This window comes from Ursus arctos, unplaced genomic scaffold, assembly GCF_023065955.2.
Source record: "Ursus arctos isolate Adak ecotype North America unplaced genomic scaffold, UrsArc2.0 scaffold_7, whole genome shotgun sequence".
NCBI classification, from domain to species: Eukaryota; Metazoa; Chordata; class Mammalia; order Carnivora; family Ursidae; genus Ursus; species Ursus arctos.
In genome coordinates this window covers 73,057,218-73,071,879 of record NW_026623089.1, presented here as the reverse complement: position 1 = coordinate 73,071,879, position 14,662 = coordinate 73,057,218, and the positions used below count along the sequence as shown (strand labels likewise).

At 38.8% G+C, this 14,662-nt stretch overlaps 1 pseudogene; it reads right to left on the bottom strand.

Annotated features, from left to right (window-relative positions):
* Positions 1-2,508: 2,508 nt before the first annotated feature.
* LOC113259274 (60S ribosomal protein L27-like) overlaps positions 2,509-14,662 on the bottom strand; it is a 53,577-nt pseudogene continuing 41,423 nt past the window's right edge.

Genomic DNA, 14,662 nt, shown 5'->3' with positions numbered 1-14,662 from the left:
GTGATCATTCTTTTGCATTCTTAATTGTGCTGCAGGCATATATAAAGTTCATATTTTAACACTTTCAAATCCATGTAGAACTAAGATGTTCTTGACTACACAACCTGGTGTTCTCTCTAAAGCAATTCTTGTAATCACTAATTTTATGTTTTTTTTTCAAAGCTAGGTAATCTGACCATATGAATGATTATATAAGACTTAGGGCCCAAATTAATGGATAAGCATATTTTATGTATCTTTTATAATTCAGTTGTGTTAAATATATGTATATAATTCTAGGAGGAGGAAAGAAGTAGAATATATTTATCAATTCATATTTAAATATAAAATAATTTACTTAAGTTAATATTTTCTGTTTAAGAGATCCAGCTAAGTTTTGATTGAAGTATTAAACTGTATTTATAGGTTTACATGTTTAAAATAAGTTTGGATTATATTTTGTTGAAGACTTTGCTTTCCCTAATTTTAAAAAATACAGCGATCTTTGCCAATCTATTAATCTATGTGTTTAGTCTCCTAATTAATGTCAGGTTTTTCAGGGACATCCTTAGACTGTGAACAGCAGAGTCTGACTCTTCTGGTGAGAAGCAAAATAGGAAGATCTGTGAGCAACCACAGGCTGTTGTAAATGGCACTTTTAAAAGTCTTCTGCAGGCATTTGCATGTTATCTTTCTTTTTTCCCTGCATAAAGTCCTAACCTGTTTTCTTTTTGGACAACCATCATAGATTTACTATCTCCAGCAAAGGCCAGAAATTCTTAGAGAAACCAAAATGTTATGCAAGCTGATACAGATGCCGTTACTAAAACTAAATATAATCAAGAGGAATCATTATTGCAAATCACATTGACAGCAATAGCCATCTTTGAGATGATTAAAAGGATATTGAATAAAACACTAGATGTAGGGACTGTTTGCAGTAAGTATAATGTGCAAATAGAATGTTACAGGAAAGTTACCTTCTGGCTCACATTGGGTGCTTAGGAGATCTGGTTCAGTAGCAGTAAGCTCTATCAAATTAAAGGGAAAATAATTTCTTATTTATCAACAAATGTCTCATACCTAAATCTGCTCTCTCCTCTTTATAGCTCCTGGTCAGTTACAAAGTTTGTGTCCACGTGTGCAGCCATTCTCCCATTTGTTATTTTCAGAATGTTCCAACATTAATGGTGCCCCACGGTTATTTTTACATATCGATTATGTGGACTGGGTGAAATTTTGAAAAGCTACTATGGCAGTCCAGCTTCTACCCAGGACTGATAAAATCACTTCAGGAAGAGCCCCTGGGAAAATCAAACCTAGCTAGGATTTTCTCAGGTGCTTGAGAAGCAGACTGTCTTTGATTCTGTTGAAGAACTCCTATGTGGTTGAACTAACTTACCAAGGTCATTAGAAAAAACCAAAAAACAAAAAACCTTTAAAAATTGAAGGTACAGTATTAATTTATGTACACATATCTTACACAAGCTGCATTTCAAGTACACAATAGATGGTAAGTTTGGTCAATAATTGTAGCGTTAAGTTTTACAATGAAAGAACTGTTATTTCCTCTCTTTTTCCTTTTGCTTAAAAGTATTATCCCTTAGAATTCAATGAGAGCAAGCCATTAGAAATCAGACACAATACATGTATTCACAGGTAAATCAAAATAATATATTTCTCGGTTGCTAAAGGTGTGTATTTCCTATAAATCTCATCTCTTACAATAATTTTTAAAAAGTGCTTTGACAAACCAAATATGTTCTTAAATATGTGAGCAGCTTGCGTTGATTTTTTTTTCTGCCACCTTCAGTGACTGTCACAGAAAACAGATGCAAATAGCATCTGCTTCCATGACAGATGCCAAGGTGGCAGCAGCATCCTCGAGATGTCCACAGGATCTGTCTGGACAGTGATTAGCTTTCATGCTATTAACTCTGCAGTAACAGAAATATTGTTAAATAATCTAATGTTTTTATGATTATCAATTTTGTCTAAAGTACTAAACTGCAAAAAACAATATTAATGACATACTTCTCCAAATTATATTGAAGCATATCCCAAGTACCTTTACACTATTTACAGCTAATTAGCAAATTACAAAAATTCAGGAGGAATAGATAAAAACATGTATACTCTTTTTTTTTAAGATTTTATTTATTTGACAGAGAGACACAGCGAGAGAGGGAACATAAGCAGGGGGAGTGAGAGAGGGAGAAGCAGGCTTCCCACTGAACAGGGAGCCCGATGCAGGGCTTGATCCCAGGAGCTTGGGATCATGACCTGAGCTGAAGGCAGACGCTTAACGAACGACTGAGCCACCCAGGCACCCCAAAAACATGTATATTCTTAAGGATATTTTTCTTTTTTCTTTCTTTTCTTTCTTTCTTTCTTTCTTTCTTTCTTTCTTTCTTTCTTTCTTTCTTCCTTCCTTCCTTCCTTCCTTCCTTCCTTCCTTCTTTCCTTCCTTCCTTCCTTCTTTTTTCTTTTTTTTTTTTTGTATTTTTTAATGACCAAAATAAAATAGATCTAAATCTGCAGCTTCTGGAACAGCCATTTGTTGCAGCTGGTCTTGTACCTCTCCTCGAACTTGACCTTGGCCCCTCATTGGGCCTCCCATTTAAGAGCAGGGTCTCTAAAGACATCCTTGTTGACCACGGTTTTGTCCAAGGGGATATCCACAGAGTACCTTGTGGGCATGAGGTGATTGTAGTTACAAACTTTCACAAAAGATTTGATTTTTGACTTCTAGGCGATTTTCTTCTTGCCCATGGCAGCTGTCACCTTGTGGGGATAGTGGTTAATTCCAGCCATCAGAGCATGGCTGTAGGGATGGTCTGAGGTGCCGTCATCAATGCTCTTCACGATTTGCTTTGGGTCCAGAGTAGCATCTGGCGAGGAAAAGCACCACCTTCCCAGGTTTCAGGAACTTGCCCAACTTATCCCGTTACTTCCTGACAACAAATAAGCAATTTTACAGATAAGGAAATTGAATCTTTTAAAGAAACAATCCTGTGGACAAATTCTAAGAGCTGGAGCCAGGATGTGATCCAAGTCTGAAGTCAGGATGTGACTGGTAGGTCGAATAATCACCCCCAAAGATGTCTGCCTCCTAATCCCTGGGACCTACCTATATGTGAGATGACATGGCAAAATGGATTGTCAGTGGAATGAAGGCTGACCTTAAAATAGGGAGATCATCCTGGACTAGTGGGGTGATCTTGAGAAAGAAGCAGAAGAGGAAGTCAGAGCAATGCTATGTGGGATGGACCCAACCTTCTCCTGTAGGCTTTGAGGGTGGAGAATGAGGGCGCGGGCCAAGGAATGGTGTGGTCTCTAGAAGCTGGAAAAGGCAAGGAAACAGGGTCTCTAGAGATCCTCCAGAAATTAATGTACCCTGCCAAACTTAATTTTAGCCCAACAAGATCCATGTCAGATTTCTGGTCTATAGAATATGAGATTAGAAAGAAATGTGTGGGGCTCAGTCAGTCAAACATCCAACTCTTGATTTTGGCTCCAGCCATGATCTCGGGATCGGGAGGTCGAGCCCCGTGTTGGGCTCTGCGCTGAGCATGGAGTCAGCTTCAGATCCTCTCTTTGCCTTTCCCTCTGCCCCTCCCCACCTCTAAAAAAATAACGTGTCCTGTTAAGCCACGAGGTTTGTGGTGATTTGTCACAGCAGCAACAGGAAGACACTACACGGATCCAGGTCTTTCTGCCTCGGTACCTCACTTTTAACATCTACATTTTTAGTCAGTGGCCATCTTTTTGGTATGAAGAGGGTTATCTATAAGGACCAAGTAAGAAATTCTCTGGAGATAAAAGAAAAGAATCGGGGAGGTTTGACACCAATTCCATTTCTCCTACACTAGCGAATGCACATACATTTTGCGGAAGATAGAGGTCAACAGTACACTTATACACATCCTTTGTGGTCACTTCACACAAAAAAATCACTTTATATAAAATCATCTGGGTTATTCAATCATTCATCTAGTTAGTTATAAAACTGGCTTATTCTAAAATAATACATATTTAAGCACATAACCTAGCAAGCAAAACAAACTGTCGAAGTCAGGGAAAGATCAAGGGGAGATAAAAATTCAAAATTAAGGAGTTTATAGTATAGTACGTAAAATGCATAAATCACTAAAAAGAAAAATAATCACAGATTTTAAAAGGGGGAGGACTTCTTATGTTTCTTGTAAGAATCACACGTTATATATAGAGACCGTAAAATGTTAAAAACAAATAAGTAAGTTATACTCCAGTCAGGACATAGAAAATCACAGGAGACCACTGCACCACACCTAGCAAAGGGGGTAATGGTAGATAGGCTGTCAATTCATAGTTTCAGGGACCCCATCAGAAGTATGGTGATGCAAGAGATCAGAAAAAACACTAAATTGCAAAAAGGATGGGCAGTTCTTGGAAGAAGTGAGTTCCACAGTGGTGACACGAGATTAGGAAAGGGAGATACACCATAGAGGAGGGTGAGAAGGAACACCTTACATTTCAGCACATTTTTACTGTGACATATGAGTGAGCCTGTAGGATTAGAATCCAAAGAAGCCAAACTTATCTGATGTGAATACACTTGCCAGTTCTTCTCAAATGGCATTTATGAGTGCACAAGAGTAGTGTGATAAACGCTGGGCGAAGAGCAAAAGACCTGAGAAACACATCCCCACAAGGTGTAGGGTTGTGTTCGTCCTTCTGAGCGGCTGTAACAGAATACCACAGACCAAGTGCTTCTCAATGACAGACATATATTCCTCACAGACCTGGAGGCTGGAAGTCCAAGATCTGTGTGCCAGTGTGGCTGTGTGAGGTCACGGGCTTTTCATTATATCGCAGGTGGAGGAAGGGAAAGGGATTTCTCGGGGATCTCTTACAGTAATGGATGCCTCCTCAAGGAGGGCTCAGCCCTCAGGACCTCATCTCATACCAAAGTCCCCAGCACCTAATGTAATCACTTTGGGCATTGGGTTTTTAACATGAATTTCGTAGGGACACAAGCATTCAGACCATAGCAAGCATCTTCAGGAGCTTAGTATAATGGTGCCCTACAGGTGGGCTTAGGACAAGACAGTGAGAGAAATACCAGATAAGAGCTCAAGGCCTTCGCTGAGTCAACAGTGGCATACCAGCTGGGGACCTTCGCCCTAATGTCTGGAAACAAGTCATCAGATCAGAGAGAATTTTTTTCCTAGGTACAGAAAGAAGGGGGCTTCACTAGAGAAAAGACAGAACCCCTCCCAGCTGCCCAACATCTGGACTAAAAGTAGAGATAGAACTCTGACATCTCCCTGATGATTGGATATCAAACATTACCAGAGTTTTATCTGCCCTTGAAACAGCTGAATGGTGGTGAACGAACGTCCCAACAAGGCCTAGATCCCACTGAACGACGCATTCGATGGACTCAGCCTGACCGAACCCGAGTCACCTAATAGGACTAAATGCACTTGGCATTCAGTCCGCAAACGCTATTTACTGTCCTTTCTACTGTCTTTTTCTACATATCCAGAATGCATTTACAAAATATAATACTTTAGGAAAAAATAAGCAAATATATAATCAAGGGGAAAAAAGTAGTCAGTAGAAGCAGGTTCACAAAATACCCAGCTATAGGATTACTACATGAGGACTTTAGAACAGCTATTATAAATATGTAGAAGGGATTAGTAGAAAAGGAGTCAAAACGTGTGAACATCCGAGGAATTTTCTAGAATATTGGAAACTTAAAAAAAACTAATTGGACATTCTAGAGCTAAAAAATAAAATATCAAAGATGGATATAGCCACGGACTGGACTTGGCTGCAGAAATCAGGGCACCTTGAATACTAGTCCATACAAATTAACAAACCACAAGCACGGAGAGAAAAAAAGAAAATTATGTCTAAGACATATGGAACAATATCAAAATGAAAAATAAAATTCTAATTATATATCAGAAGGAATAAAGATAGTGAGTGGGCAGAAGACCTATTATATGAGATAATGCGTATGCCTTTTCCAAGATTGATGAAGCTCAGCAATCTCTAAGTGGCACAAATGCAAAGAAAACCACACTGAGATACATCACAGTCAAACTGCTGACAAAGATAGAGGAAAACAGCAATAACAGGAGTCTTTGTGCACTGCTGGTGGGAATGCAAACTGGTGCAGTCACTGTGGAAAACAGTATGGAGGTTTTGCAAAAAATTAAAAATCGAATTACCCTATGATCCAGTAATTCCACTACTGGGTATTTACCCAAAGAAAATGAATACACCCATTCGAAAAGATAGACGCACCCCTATGTTTGTTGCAGCATTTACAGTAGCTCTTAAAATATATATTGACATATTCTGTATCCCTGCCCTCATTCATCTCCCAGTCTTGTTGCAACAAAGGAAAGATACTTCTTAACCACCTACCTCCGCAGGCACAAAATCTGTGAAGAGGAAGAGACAAGGAATGTAATTCTCTTGTGTAGTGAGCTATCCTGCAACATTATAACATATTCAATATTTAAAGACCTGCAACTCAAAACAAGTAAGATAAATAGAAGTGTTGTGATTTAAGTGCAAATTAAGCTCTCAGAAGTTTTAAAATATAGGTTTTGTATGTAATTAATGAAGCAATGAGAGTGTAAATATTATGTAGTAATTAGATTCGTCAGTGGTAAAACTGAGGTAACTGGCGATTTATTCTCTTATGTCAGGAACAAATTTTAAAACATATAATAAACAGCAATTACTGCTTTGTGATTATAAATAAAATCATATATTTAGGATTTGAAGCCTCACTTCACCATTCCTAAAAAGCCGTTTCAAACCTTGAGTCTCTCAGGAGTACTTGAGTCTGAATTATTACAACTCTCCAGTTTAAGAGCATTTCCCACTGATTTCAGGTTTAAGTTGTCCTATATCCATATTTTCAGGGGCAACCACTTTTATGTTTTGCAAAATTTAAGTGTGGACAAGCTATTTACTAATTGACAAGTTTATAAAATAGAATTTTGACAAAACAAGGCATGTTGTGATTATGTGGCTTAAAAAGGTCAATTCCTGGGGCGCCTGGGTGGCTCAGTCGTTAAGCGTCTGCCTTCAGCTCAGGGCGTGATCCTGGCGTTCTGGGATCCAGCCCCATATCAGGCTCCTCCGCTGGGAGGCTGCTTCTTCCTCTCCCGCTCCCCCTGCTTGTGTTCCCTCTCTCGCTGGCTGTCTCTCTCTCTGTCAAATGAATAAATAAAATCTTTAAAAAAAAAAAAAGGTGAATTCCTTTTAAAATCATAATAAATCAATCAAATACCTTACCATCAAAAATAAAGAGTACAGTTTATGTGCTTTTTTCAAGTGAATGATCCGTTGTTAATTAAAAGAAATAAGAGGAGTCTGATTTTCGATTAGAAGCCAGGCATTTTCAGCTTTTCTTCTTGTTCTATTAGGAGCTGAAAATTTACACTAACAAACATGCAGACCCTTAGTTCTGTTTTCTCTATTACCTCCATGTCATTTCCAACCTCTCCCTCCACCCATGCTGTCCCCAAATCGCACTCAGCCTCTGATGTGGGATTCTCTAATACATTCTCCATCACCTGTGCTCCCCATCTTCTCTGCGAGGACAACCTGCCCTTCTTCTTGCATCTGATGGCTTACCGTCTCATCTTTCTGGCATCATCTGAGCAGGCATCCCCACTACGTCCTGGACTCCCCTTCCAGCGCTTCCTACACACACCTATGTGAGCGTGTGAGTGTGCAGCAACTAGTATACCAGGGTGTGTAACCGAATGCGAAGTGAGATCTTTGGGGGGGCAATCAGGATGAGAAGGGTGAGCGCAGCAGTGAGTGTTAGGGTTTGGTTTATAATACCAGGTGTATTCCATTATCCGGCATAGCATACACAGTAGGCACCATATGTATACATTTATGGAACGTAGGAATAACCAAATATATAACATTCAAACTATGGACCTTTGGTTTGCTTCTTATAAATCAGTTTCCCTGTTTTGTATCATAGTTCTCTCATAGACTTCGTGAAATTTTCCTGCTCTCATTTCTTTGTTTTCTTAGGCATCCTTAGGTCCTTAACATTTGAGAGAACCTGAAGGGACCCATGAATCTTACTCTCAGAAAATGTATATACCCAATATTTGCATACATTTTTTTTGCAAAATGTATGGAAAGCATAAGGTTCCAGCTTTAATCATTCTTGGTGGGTAATAGCATCAGTCCATGTCTTATCATTAATCACCTTCCAAGAGTCACCTGATAACACTGATATATATATATATAATTTAGAACTCAAAATGAGGTGATCATGGCAGTAAAGGATTGTCAGTGAACACGGAAAGATATAATAAGCATTTGGTGATCTGATTAAAGAATAGCCTGAAATGTGGTTACAAAATTGTAATATCAAAAGATAATCTGTTTAGTCAATTTATGAAAGAGGTCCTTCCTGGTCAGGTTAGCAAACACGGAGCTCTCTGTGATTAGCCGTGCCCACACTTTCTGTTAAATATAAAATGCGGCATTGGGTCTCAATGGCAGCTGTGTTCGTGATCTGCTGCTGTACAACAAATTGCCCCCCAAAATGGAGCGGCTTCTAAACAGCCACCACAGAACCGAAGGCTGATGGTCCCAGGAGTACAGGGATACCTCGTGCTGCACCGCCTCAAGCTGGAGGAAGTTCCCTCACTCGCAGGAGGACCAGCCTTTTGTTCTCTTCAAGCCCCAGCTAACTGCATGGGACCTGCCCACATGAGGGAAAATGAACATTACAAGAACTATGCATGCTATATTTACTGATGAGCATGTATTATATTTTAATAAGTTTATTTCATAGTAAGTTTAGCTTTTATCATTTTCAAATTTTAATAAACTGTAAACTCTTTTCAATGAAAATAAAGGTTTTCATTAAAAAGCACAAAGGAGGGGTGTCTGGGTGGCTCAGTTGGTTAAGCTTCTGACTCTCGGTTTCCGGTACGATCATGATCTCAGGCTCAGGTCATGATCTCAGGGTCGTGAGATTGAGCTGCCGGTAGGGTTCTGCCCTCAGTGCAGCTGAGTCTGCTTGAGATTCTCTCTCTCCCTCTCCCTCTGCCCCTTCCCCTGCTCCTGTGTGCTCACTCTCTCTCTCTCTCTCTCAAATAAATAAATAAATAAATCTTTAAACATGCACACAAAGGAAAAATGACTACCACTGTATGACCAGCATGTTTTGCATTTCATTTGAGGTTCAGGGTTAGAGACACCTTGATGAAGAGAAGACTAGAACTAACTTTGCCTTTCCTGACTTTAACACTAGGCAACACATTAGATTATAGAGAGGCAGCGTGGTCAGTCTCCATGGTGATTAAAATTCTATATTTTGGATACAAATGACAGGCAAAAGGGAAAATGTTATAACTATTCTGGGAAGAGATTGTAGAGAAAGCACCTGGATTATATCAAATAAGAAGGACCATCCAGGAGAGGGAACCAGCAGCGATGGTCTCTTGAGAGATGAACCTCAGTAATACCTACGGTTGAGTTTAGGGCCTAAAACATGAAGTGGGGAAGTAAAAATATCCTCCTCAATCTTCTAGAATGCATTTGATCATTATATGAAATAAGTAGGCTGGCTCTCATTGTCAGAGAGCAGGGAAGAAACTTGGTAGAGTATTTGAAAAGTAAAGATAACTCTATCAAAATGCTATCCCCCTCGATTTATAGGTTTAAGTGCTTTGCAAGACTAAGAACTTACCAGGAGTGGAGTAGTCCGACACGGATCTCAGTCAGGACATCAGTGAATCCTGCCTCTTCACATGCTCCAACTTTTCTGAGTGCACTTTGTAGGGTCCTATCCAGAATAAGGCCCTGCTAGCTCTTTTCCGGGGATTGGGAGGTAGCTGGTGTTCTTCCATTTCCAAATAACCCCTCTCTTCAGTGCCTACTTCAAAACCTTGCTGAAATTTAATTACTCCAATATACATGTAAAGGGGTTCAGAAGAAGCCCCCCCAAAAGATGCCACTTTGGCATGTGGATTATTCTGAGCTGAAGTCAAGCACAGCCCAGCAGACTCTCCCTTCACTGCCTATGAGAATTTAGCCAGGGGGCCTGGACCAGGAAGACCGGCTATGCCAGAGATAACTTCTGTATCAGAAAGACTTATGGCATTTATTTATTTATTTATTTATTTATTTATTTATGCCAAACACTTGCTCTTTTCATCTTTCCATGACTTGTTTTCCTCCCTTTGAAGCCCCCACTCCTTTTCCTTAGCTCAGGATGGCCCATCACCTCAAACGCCTGACGGCCTGTGAGCCTCAGGTCCTTATGGGGCTCTTGTATGTCAGTAATTGGATTTGTTTTTCTCCTGTTAATCTGTTTTATGTCAATTCAATTATTAGGCCTGCCAAAGTACCAGGAATGGAAGAAGAGGGAAATTTTCCACCCCTACACATTTATAACTATGTCTTCTAAATTTCTTTAGCACTGGTTTGAAATCACAAACAGGATATTCAGAGATAGAAATTCACTTCTGCTTTTGTGAACTCATTTAAACAACTAACATTTATTTGGTACTAAGCTTTATTCTTTCAAAAAGAGTTCTCACAAGCACTCAGGGAATGGATCATTCAGTCAGAGGAAGGGTTTATTCCTGAGTGTTTTGCAATAAAACTTGATAGCTCTGTTGAGATGTAGACCTGTATAGACAATATTTCTCAAGCATCTACTATATACTTAACATTGTGTTTGCTGTTGAGATTACTAAATAAATAGGTAAATAAAGAATCACTTTGTGAAGATCCCCCAGACTCTTGTTAGAGAGAGGAGTAACAATACATTAAATAATTTTAAAACTTTATAGAATATAATTATATACTATGTCATTATAATTTAGAAGGAGAAAATTAATGACAGATACTCTTTTCTTATATTCCATAGACCTTGAGCTTCAAATGAACAAATATTACATATTATAACTGTAACTGTATATGTCATTGGTAATCTGCACCTTTACTCACAGACATATCTCTGGTAATCTGCACTTTCCCCAGTACCAGGAGCAGCCCGCCACAACTGCAAAATCACACTGTTTTTACTGCTGTTCTTAGCTTAATATTTTTCCAAGTCTAAAGTCTTTATTGCATCCAAATCTAATGTTCTAAGTTAGTACATTTCAAAATTTCTGCCTTAAGGCCTCTGGGAAAATATAAAATTCTACTCATAATATAAAAATAAATGCCTCAAATGTCTAAAACTTCCACATATGTCCATGTATAGCCATGGGGAGAAATAGTGTATAATCACCTTCTTAAGATGCTTTATTTTTCATTTTTGTAATTTTAAAATAAGTTAATTAAAAACAAATAGGGAAAAAGTAATGATTATAATATGTTTTATAAAGTCACATGCAGAATTTGTGATTAAAACTCAAATAATTTACATTGTGAACTTCAGGATCAAACTCAGTATTTTTTGCCCAAAATGAAACTTTTGTTTTCTTTTTTGGGGTTTTTGTTTTTGTTTTTGTTTTTTGCCTCCAAACCATCCATATGACAAGGGATCAAATAAAGAAAAATTCAGTGGAAGTAAGAGTCAGTTAAGAATGTAAAGTCCAGGGGCGCCTGGGTGGCACAGCGGTTAGGCGTCTGCCTTTGGCTCGGGCGTGATCCCGGCGTTATGGGATCGAGCCCCACATCAGGCTCCTCCGCTATGAGCCTGCTTCTTCCTCTCCCACTCCCGCTTGTGTTCCCTCTCTCGCTGGCTGTCTCTATCCTGTCGAATAAATAAATAAAATCTTTGAAAAAAAAAAAAAAGAATGTAAAGTCCAAGTGCACCTTACAAGCTTGGGTTACAGGTTCTGAAGAGCACCCAGGAGACTGTTCTCAAACACAGAAGGATGTGCTCACGCACCACAAGTAGATTAAAGCAAACACACAAACAAAACCCGAGGTTAGCAAACCTGACATCCCTTGCTCACAGGTCATTTATATAGTTCAATGAGTCCCTGTCATCTCAAAGATTACTGTGAATCAGCCCAAAAAACTTTCTGAAAATCATCAATGTCAAGATACAAGAAGGCGGGAAGAAGCACAATAAGACTTTTATGAGTAGGCAGAGTCACTGTATGACATTAGATATAATTTTGTGATTTTTTAATTTTTATGAACATTTATAGATATATACGCATATGCAAACAAATACAAATGTTCAAAGTAGATTATTGAATGATTAATTAAATGTGAGTTTTGTGTACATTCTTAGTTAAAAAGAAAACGTGAGAACTAAGGAAATGCAGAAAATGTGATATTTTTATATATTTTCTATTTTTTATATATTTTTATATTTTTATATACCTGTATTTTTATATGCTTAAAATGAAACAAAGAAAAAAATACTAGTATTAAATGCTGACAACCACATGGAGCAGCCAGAACTCTCAGACACGAATGATGAGAATATGAATTGATTTGGCTACTTTCAAAAATGGTCGAGTCCTATCAACTGTAGCTGAATATAGCTGAATACACATACCCTACGAACAGGACGTCTCTTCCACCTCGAAGTAAATTCAACAGATAGGCATACATGTGTTCAATAGCAACAATAAAGCTAACTGAAATATTTATAACAACCATATTTACAATATCTTATCATGGGAAACTACCTAAGTATTCATCAGGAGCATACATAAATTGCATTACATTCATACCACAGAACTCTATTCAGCAATGGAGAAGACCCCAGGCATAATCAGACACAAAGTGTGAAGCAAGTTCCCAAACATAATGTTGAGCAAACTAATTCAGAGAATATGATGTATAACTTCAAAGAGAGACAAATGTATGCAGCAGGAACAGAAGTCTGAAGGGTGGTCATGTCTTCAGGGAGGCAGCTGGAGGCTGGAGGGAAGCAGGAGGGCAGCACCTGTGTGTAGAGCACTACCGGACTCTTACTGGGGAGTCACATTCGGTTCCTGAACAATGTACAGAGCTATAAATTATAAACTGGGCACATTTCTGTTTTGATGTATTTTTTTCTACAACAAGCTGAACATGAAGAATTGGGTTTTCTACGATATTTGTTAGAGGAATGTTAGATTTGAAATGCGTCATTTCAAATAAAAGCCATTTTTAGCCAGTGAATGTGAACAGCTGTCTAAGTCCGTTACTCGATTAATATGTTAACTGAAGATGCCATACTGCCTAAATTTCTGGGTTTGATAAATCAAGGCTACATAGATTACCTTGAAAAAGTAGTTCAGTCTGTATAAATTCTACAGAACGTTTTGCGTAACTTTTCTCTAAAAAGTGAATCTGGAAGAGAAACTCCATTAGAGTGAGACTGTGCTCTGGTATCAACCTTCACCTCTGGTCTCTGTCGCCAAGATACGAGCTCCAGAACAGACCGACGCGGGGGAAATGCACACGCGGGAGGCTGGTCCTGCACATTGCATTTACACAGCGGTTTTACATGAAGAGTATTTTGCCGTTATATTGCTACTTTTGGTGTCTGTAAAGAATTTACTTGTATTAATAAATTTCAACCTAAGTTGGCTATTCCTTGCCTTTAGTTCTTTTGCTACAGAACTATAGTTTTTGAAGGGAAAAACAAATGTCATAAAAAGCGGATTTTCAAAATGCTAAAGCACACTCGACAGCTTTATGCTTCTTTCATAAATTGAATCTATTAATTTGTCAAACATATTGCAATTCTGTGTTTATAACTGCAATTCCTAAAATATATGTATGCAAAATATGTATATAAGGCTTACTAGAGCAGCACTCTCAGATTTCAAAATAAAAATTCAACAACCTTCTCTAGAATTAAATGCAAGACAGCTCTGAAATGCTGAATTCTCTGAGGTACGTGCTTTCCCTTGAGTAATGCAGCTCCCCCTTGCTGGGAAGCGTTCCTCCTAGGCTCGGGGTGGGGGTACTGTGACAGCAGCCCCCCATAGGCTCATCCCTGCTCTCAGCCATGCCGGCCCTTCTGGGAGACTCTGAGCTCCATTTATTTCCTGGCTTTCATAAGCAGTTTGCCGTCTCTCTCTTCTCCCCTCAGGACATCTAAGATTATCTTTGCAGTGGGTGTTTTTTGCTTTTGTTTTTTCAAAGAAAAGAAGGGAACTCTCCAATCTGTTATATTTTCAGGTCAGAAAAATAAGCTCTTAATCAGGGATGAACAAATGAATCTGGTTCAATAGATGCAATGGTGGGGGCGGGGGAAATACAAGGAAGTTTAAGTCAACTGGCATTTCAGTAAGGTACGGGTCCAAGATGGCTTTTGTACACTTTGCGCATTCACAGTTGTTCACGAGCACCTTTGTTATTCACGATGAAATGTTCCGTGCTAGACTATCAGGAAATGGGAACATAGGTTTTGATAAGTAAAAATAATTCAAAATATATTTTCAATATTTTTAGATGTCTAGCGACCTCTCTGAGGTCAGGTACCCAGAATGCTTTGTTTTTGCATCCCTCTCAGCATTTGGCAAGATATTCATAACTTTTTTCCTTTTTAACACATATTTACACACAAAAAAATGTACCTTGGGAAGTGATTGAATGACTACTCTCTAGCTGCCATTCAGAAGGTACAGCCTGGGGCAAGTGGATTGGTTGTGCGTTTTAAAAAATCATTTATTGGGGTGACTGGGTGGCTCAGTGGGTTGAGCATCCCACTCTTCATTTCGGCTCAGGT